Here is an 8,863-nt window from a genome sequence, read left to right as displayed (position 1 = left end):
GCAGTAGCATGTACTTTTTTTGATTGACATTTTATTAGTAACTGCTGCTTCCATCACCTTTTTGTAAACCTGAAAGTGGCTAAAACTAGTATCTTCTAAAGTATTATATATGCATCCCCTTTTGTATAATTTGTAAATTGTTTTTCAAAAAGTTGTTCCTGAGGCTGGGGTTGTAGCTCAGTGGTACAGTACTCATCTCCCATGTGGAAGGCACTGGGTTGGATCCTCAGCACCACATAAAAATAAAATAAAGGTAGTGTGTCTATCTACAACTAAACAAAAAGTATTTTTTTTAAAAGTTGCTCCTGTTTTTTAAAAGTTGATGTCCAAAAGAAAGGAGCTTTTAACTGTTTTCAATATGTTAAATATATTTGATATGACATTTTAAAGGAAAATATCATTTAAGCATGTTAAAATACAAGAACATGTTAAAATTTAAATCTGTGATTTCAAAAGTTATTGAGGGTAGCTGCTGCCATGCTGCCATCATTCTCTAAGCCAGCACTGCCTCTAGCTTGCAGAGCTCCAGCCAAAGGACAAGAGGGGTGAGTAAGGATGTCTTTATACCATGGCTTGTACAAAGCAGACTGCCTGCAACGCAGACTGGTGGTAAAGCACCCAGGAAACAATTGGCTACAAAAGCCACTTGCAAGAGTGCACCCTCTACTGAAGGGGTGAGGAAAACTCATTATTATGGACCTGGTACTGTGGAACTCTGTGAAATTAGATGTTATCAGAAGTGCACTGAACTTCTGATTTACAAACTACCCTTCCAGCATCTGGTGCAAGAAATTGCTCAGGACTTCAAAAACACATCTGCACTTCCAGAGTACAGCTATTGGTGCTTTGCAGGAGGCAAGTGAGGCCTATCTGGTTGGTCTTTTGAAGGCTATCCATGTGTGCTATCCATGTCAAAGGTGTAACAATTATGCCAAAAGACGTCCAACTAGCACACCACATATGTGGAGAACATTCACAATGATGGGAGCTGGGGATGTGGCTTAAGCGGTAGCGAGCTTGCCTGGCATGCATGCAGCCCTGCTTCAATCCTCAGCACCACATACAAACAAAGATGTTGTGTCCGCCAAAAAAACTAAAAAATAAATGTTAAAATTCTAAAAAAAAAAAAAAAGAATTCACAATGATGGAAAACATTTCATTCTCAAAAAACATTTTTTTCTCTTCTTCCTGTTATCAGTAGTTCTGAATGTTAGATATTTTTTCCATGGGGTCAAAAGGTACCTAAATATATGATTGCAAATGGAAAAATAGGGGACAGAAATCAGGTATTGGCCATTTTTCCATTTTCATTAGTGTGTGGGTTTTTAATATAAATGTTGGGATGTAAAGCATTAATGCAAGTCAGAACATTTCAGTGAAGAAGTTTCAACAGTTCTACTTTATAACAATTATAAATAAAACTTAAATTTTCCTGGACAATTCCAGCATTTGGATTTTTTTAAACAAGTAAATTTCTTATTGATGGCAACTAAATGGTGTTTGTAGCATTTTTATCATACAGTAGATTCCATCCATTCGCTATACTTTTCTGGGTTGTCCTACATGCAAGTACATGTTTTTAATGTTCTCTGTCTTCTGTGCTGTTCCTGTAAATTTGCTATTAAAATACATTAAACTATAAAAATATTATTGAAGATATCATGGGATAGCAACTGCTATGCTATTAATCTATACAGTTGTGTAAAACTATACAGCTTTATTAAAAGCAGTCAGGAGAAAATTTGTTTGGAGATTGAACCCAAGACCAAGAAACATGGGTGATGTAGGAGACTAAGAATTAGTTCCCCACCATAGAAGTGGAACCTAGAGCAGATCCCTGGGGTAAAGTCTTTCAACATGGACCAGCAAGTACTGGACCCTGGAGGTATGCTGATTTCAAATCTCTAGACCAATTGGCATTCAGAGAAGAGCCTGGACCCCACATAAACCTAAACCCTGCCTCCAGGAATTCCAAGTAGGGGATTACCTCTCACTCCAGCAATCCAGAGGGTGGAGCATCACTCTCCAGAAGACCCCACCTAAAACTGCTGAAAAGAGAAGCAGAGAATATTTTGAATTCCAATGGAAATAATTCTTTAACTTTTCATCAACATTTTTTTTCTTTTCATTTTTTTTACTCTTTTTCTCTGTTTAATTGTGACATTGAAGGTCATGGACATTTGTATATTTTCATATTTTTCTCAATTCTAGCATTTTTAAGCCAGCTTTTTTTCATAGATTACTTTTTTGTGAACTAAGATGTTTGATTAGTATATATTAGTTTTGTTTTTTATTTTTATTTTTAATTTTTACTTCATATATTTTTTCCTATCTGTTTCCCTTGATTCTCTTTTCTTCCACTAACAGCAAATCTCTATTTTTCTCACTTTCTCTCTTCCTTTAATCTTTTACTTCTGTCCTCTCTCCTCCTCCTCATAATCATCATATCCTACATCACTTCTGTTCTCTCCTTGTCCACCATTTAAAATTGTAAACACTTTTGTGAATTTTCTGTTTTTAGTATAGGCAACAAATGATCTTATTATTTCTGTTTATTGTGATAATTAACATTGTAGACATCATAGTAGGAACTATTTGGTTTAATGCTATATATTGCTTGCTTTGGTTATTGTTATTATTTGTCTCCCCCTAAAAAATGAGGTACTGGAAACTTTCAGGGACACTTTAAGTCCACAGGGTAGAAACTCTACTGCCTCAGATTCATACTGTTAGATGGGTAGACACACAAACGATATGAAAAAGCAAGGGAAAAATCATCCCAAGCAAACTAAGATACTCCAGTAACAGAATTAATCAATACCAAGGTAGAAGAAATGTCAGAGAAGGAGTTTAGAATGTCCATAGTTAAACTGATCTGCAAAGTAAATGATGGTATAAGGAATGAAATCGGAGAGAAAATACAGGAAATGAAAGATTATTTCAATAAAGAGGCAGAGATAATGAAAAAAAAACAAGGCAGAAATCCTCAAAATGAAGTAAATAATAAACTAAATTAAGAATTCAATAGAAAGCATCACCAACAGACTAGACCACTTGGAAGACAGAACTATAGGCAATGAATACAAAACATAGAATTTTGAAAATAGACTTGACCATAGAGAGATGTTAAGAAAACATGAACAGAACTTCCAAGAATTATGGGATAACATGAAAAGACCAAATTTAAGATTTATTGGGATAGATGAAGGCGCAGACATACAAACCAAAGGAATGCACAATATTTTCAGTGAAATAATATCAGAAAATCTCCCAAATCTAAAGAATGAAGTGGAAAATCAAATACAAGAGGTTTATAGGACACCAAATGTACAAAATTACAAGAGACCCACACAAAGGCACATTATAATGAAAATGCCTAGCATACAGAATAAGGATAGAATTTTAAAGCCTGAGAGAGAAAAATATCAGATTACACATAGGGGGAAACCAGTTTAGATCTCAGCTGATTTCTCAACCCAGATACTCAAAGCTAGGAGGTCCTAGAACAACATATACAACTTCTTAAAGAAAATGGATGCCAACCAAGAATCCTATATCCAGCAAAATTAAGCTTCAGATAAAGACGAAATAAAAAACATTCCATGATGAACAAAGTTAGAAATAATTTGTAACTAGAAAGCCTGCATTACAGAATATTCTCAATAAAATACTCCATGAAGATGAAATTTTTAAAAAATAAAGACCAGTGAAGGGAGGAACTACACTAAAGGAACTATCAATCAAAGGAGAAATTAATTCAAATTAAAAACTAGAAATAAGCCAAAATGACCAGGAATACAAATCATATCTCAATAGTAACTTTGACTAATTTAATGGCCTAAATCCATCCATCAAAAGACATAGACTGGCAAATATGCTGTCTCCAAGAAACTTATCTCATAGACAAAGACATCCATAGCCTGAAGTGAAAGGATGGGAAAAAAACATATCACTCATAAAGATTGCATAAACAAGCAGGGGTTTCTATCCTCATATCAGATAAAGAGGACTTCAAGCCAAAGTTAATCAGAATGGACAAAGAAGAACATTTTGTACTGCTTAAGGGTATTAGACATCTATAAGTTGTAACAATAATAAATATGCCCCAAACAATGAAGCATCTACATACATCAAACAAACCCTTCTCAATTTCATGAATCAAATAGACCACACACAATAACACTGGGTGACTTTAACATACCTCTATCACCACTGAGTAGATCCTCCAAATAAAAACTAAACAAAGAAACTATAGAACTAAATAATACAATCAATAATGTATACCTAACAGACATATATAGAATATTTCATCCATCAACAAGTGAATACACTTTTTTCTCTGCAGCACATGGATCCTTCTGTAAAGGAACTCTTAGCAAATACAAAAAAAATAATACCCTGTATTCTATCAGACCATAATGGAATTAAATTAGAAATAATGATAAAACAAAAAGTAGAAGCTACTCTAACACCTGGAAACTAAATAATACACTATTGAATGACAAATGGATAGCAGAATAAATCAGGGATGAAATAAAAAATATTTACTGGTAAATGAGAATAGTGATAAAACATATCAAAATCTCTGGAACACTATGAAGGCAATGCTAAGAGGAAAGTTCATTGCATTGGGATCATTCATTAAAAGAATAGAAAGTCAATGAATAAATGACCTAACATTTACATCTCAAAGCCCTAGAAAAAGAAGAACAAATCAACACCAAAAGCTGTAGAAAACAGGAAATAATTAAAATCAGAGTGGAAATCAATGAGATTGAAACAAAAGAAACAATTCAAAAAATTGATAAAAAAGTTGGTTCTTTGAAAAAATAAATAAAATTGATAAACCCTTAGCCATGCTAATGATGAGAGAGAAAACTCAAATTACTAAAATTTATAATAAAAAAGGAAATATCACAATGCATGCTACTGAAATACAGAAGATAATTAGAAGCTATTTTGAAAATTTATACTCCAATAAAATAGAAAATCTTGAAGACACCAACAAATTTCTAGAGACATATGACCTACCCAAACTGAATCAGGAGGACATACACAGTTCAAACAATGAAATAGAAGATGCCATCACAAACCTATCAACCAAGAAAAGCTCAGAAACAGACAGATTCTTAGCCAAGTTTTACAAGACATTCAAACAAGAATTAACACTAATATTCCTCAAATTATTCCATGAAAAAGAAAAGGAGGGAACCCTTCCAAATTCATTCTATGAAGCTAAACCAGATAAAAATACATCAAGGAAAGAAAACTTCAGACCAATATCCCTGATAAACATAGATGTAAAAATTCTCAATGGAATTTTGGCAACTAGCATACAAAAACATATTTAAAAGATAATGCTGCTTGGGAGGCTGAGACAGGAGGATTGCAAGTTCAAAGCCAGCCTCAGGGGGCAAGGCTCAGGGGTAGAGTGCTTGCCTAGTACCTATAAGGTGCTGGGTTCGAACCTCAGCAACACATAAAAATAAATAAAAATAAAAATAGAGGTTTGTGTCCAACTACAACTAAAAAGTATATTAAAAAAAAAAGCCAGCCTCAGGAAAAGTGAGGTGTTAAGCACTCAGTGAGACCCTGACTCTAAATAAAATACAAAATAGGGCTGGGGATGTGGCTCAGTGGTTGAGTGCCCCTGAGTTCAATCTACAAGACCAAAATAATAATAATAATAATAACAACAACAACAACAACAACAACAACACACCACAATCAAGGGGGATTTATCCCAGGGATACAAGGTTGATACAACATATGGAAAACAATAGACATAATTCAGCACATCAATAGACTTAAAGACAAGAATCATATGATCATCTCAATAGATGTAGAAAAAGCATTTGATAAATTACAGCACCCCTTTATGTTCAAAACACTAGAAAAACTAGGGATAGTAAAATCTATATAGCCTAAACTTAAGGCCAACATTATTCTAAATGGAGAAAAATTGAAAGCATTCCCTCTAAGAACTGGAACAAGACAAGGATGCCCTCTTTCACCACTTTTATTCAGCATTATCCTTGAAACTAGCCAGAGCAATTAGACAGAAGAAATAAATTAAAAGGGATACAAATAGGAAGAAGAACTCAAATTATCACTACTTGCCAATTACATGATTCTATATTTAAAAGATCCAAAAATTCCACCAGAAAACTTCCAGAACAAATAAATCAACTCAGAAAAGTAGTAGGATATAAAATTAACATCCATAAATCAAATGTGTTCCTATACATCAATGATGAACCCTCTGAAAGAGAAATTATGAAAACTACCCCATTTACAATTGCCTCAAAAAATAAAATATTTGGGAATCAATCTAACAAAAAAGGCAAAAGACCTCTACAATGAAAACTATAGAACACTAAAGAAAGAAGTTGAAGAAGACCTTAGAAGATAGAAAGATCTCCCATGTTCTTGGATAGGCAGAATTAACATTTTCAAAATGTGTTATACATGTTTAATGCAATTCCCATTAAAATACCAATGATATTCTTCATAGAAATAGAAAAAGCAATCGTGAAATTCATTTGAAAAAATATGAGGTCCAGAATAGCCAAAGCAATCTTTAGCAAGAAAAGTGAAGTAGGATATACAATTCAAGTACTAATCAAAAGAAAGTTGTTATACCTGTGGGTTGAATGATTACCCAAAAGACATGTCCATGTCCTAACCCTGAGAACCTATAAATGTTACCTTATTTGGGAAAGGGGTCTTTGAACAATTAATTAAATTAAGGATATTGAGATGAGATCATCCTGGATTACTTAAATGAGATGTAAATACAAAGATAAACTGTCCTCATAAAACACATAAGAAGAGAAGACAGCTGGGTGTGGTGGCACTTGCCTGTTGTAATCCCAGTGGCTTGGGAGACTGAAGCAGGAAGATCATTAGTTCAAAGCCAGCTTCAGCAAAAGCGAGGCCCTAAGCAACTCAGTGAGACCCTGTCTCTAAATAAAATACAAAATAGGGCTGGGGATGAGGCTCAGTGGTTGAGTTCCCCTGAGTTCAATCCCAAGGAGGAGGAGGGGGGGGAGGGGAAGGGGAGGGGGGGAGAAGGAGGAGGGGGAGGAGGAGGAGGAGGAGGAGGGGGAGGGAAGGGGAGGGGGGAGGAGGAGGGGGGAAGGGGAGGGAGAGGAGGAGGGGGAGGGGAGGGGGAGGAGGAGGAGGAGGAGGAGGAGGAGGAGGGGGAGGGAAGGGGAGGGGGGAGGAGGAGGGGGGAAGGGGAGGAGAGGAGGAGGGGGAGGGGAGGGGAGGAGGAGGAGGAGGAGGAGGAGGAGGAGGAGGAGGAGGAGGAGACAGAGATGAGGAGAAACCATGTGAAAACATAAGCAGAGACTGGAATTATATACTATGAACCAAGGAGTACCTGGAGCCACCAGAAGCCAGAAGAAAAGGAAGGAAACTTTGGAGGGAATATGACACTGCTAACACCTTGATTTTGGACTTCTGCCCTCCAGAACTGGGAGAATCAATTCTACTTTTTTTTTATTAGTTACACATGACAGAATAATGATCTTGACATTTCATAATTTGAATCAAATGGGGTATCATTTCTATTTTTTCTGATTGTACAGGTTGCAGAATCACATTGGTCATACAGTCACATATATACATACAGCAAATTCTACTTTTTAAGCTACTAATTTTGTAGCAATTTGTTATGGCAGCCCTAGGATACTAATACAGATTTTTGTACCAGGAAATAGGGTACTCATGTAACATATATCTAAAAATGCAGAAGCTGTGGATATGGGTGATAGAGGCTGGAAGAACTTTGAGAAGCATAATAGAAAGATCACAGACTTATTTGAAGTGACTGTGGAATATGGACTATGATTCTGGTAAGGGCTTAGAAGTAAATAAGAAGTATTAGTAGTAATTAGTAGTATTATTAGTAGTATAGTAACCTTTTATCATCATGGAGAATTACATATATTGTCATAAATAGAATATTGGTAGACATAGGAACATTAAAGGCACTTCTACTAAGAATGCAAAAGGAAATGAGGGACATGTTATTGAAAATGGAGGAAAGGGGATCCTTGTTAAATAGTGGCAGAAAATTTGGCTGAATTGTATTCTACTGTTGTAAGCAGAACTTCTAAGTGATGAACTTAAATATTGATCAAGGAGATTTCCAAGCAAAGTGTTAAAGGTGTATCATAGTCTCTCCTTGATGCTTAAAATAAAATGCAAGAGGAAAGAGTCAAATTGAGAAAGTAATTGTTAAACAAAAAGGAAGGAGATTTGATGATTTGGAATTTTTTTTTAATATTCAGTTTGTAAATGATGCTAAAATTAAGAAATTCACTGTCCAGAGAACATGATCTGCAGAGAAGGAAAAGGGTATAGCTAGATAAGTTTTTGCTGAAGAGATTCAGTGTGCAACACATGAATCTACTCAACTATTTCAGCAAAAGTCAGGAATCAAAGGGCAGAATCCAGCACTTGTAGTGACCCACCAGTAAAAGTTTTGTTTCCCATCCCTGTGACCTTATACTTTACTGGCATGGAGTTCTTAATTTCAAAGGGAGGAAAGCTTCCACCAGGAATACACAACAATGATTGCATTATACTGGAAGCTACAACTACCACCCAGCTGGTTTGGCTCCTCATGCTTCTAAATCAACAGGCAAAGAAGGAAGTTGCAATACTGGCTGGGATGACTGTCTTGATTACCAAGGAAAAATTGGGCTGCTACAAGACAATGGAGGTAAGGAAGATTGTATCTCCACTGTGACACCAGGGTATTTGCTGTCTGAAATGTGAGTCTGTGAGTGCAAAATTCCTTAGGGCATCTCTTAGTACTACTACACCCTGTGATCAAAGTCAACAGAAAACTATA

General features: G+C 35.6%; 1 pseudogene; it reads left to right on the top strand.

Moving 5' to 3' along the window:
* Positions 1–568: 568 nt before the first annotated feature.
* Positions 569–982, top strand: LOC106144828 (histone H3.3C-like; annotated as a pseudogene).
* Positions 983–8,863: the final 7,881 nt, after the last annotated feature.

The sequence above is a fragment of the Ictidomys tridecemlineatus genome, chromosome X, assembly GCF_052094955.1.
Source record: "Ictidomys tridecemlineatus isolate mIctTri1 chromosome X, mIctTri1.hap1, whole genome shotgun sequence".
In the NCBI taxonomy this organism is placed as follows: Eukaryota; Metazoa; Chordata; class Mammalia; order Rodentia; family Sciuridae; genus Ictidomys; species Ictidomys tridecemlineatus.
This window is presented reverse-complemented; position numbering and strand designations above follow the sequence as displayed.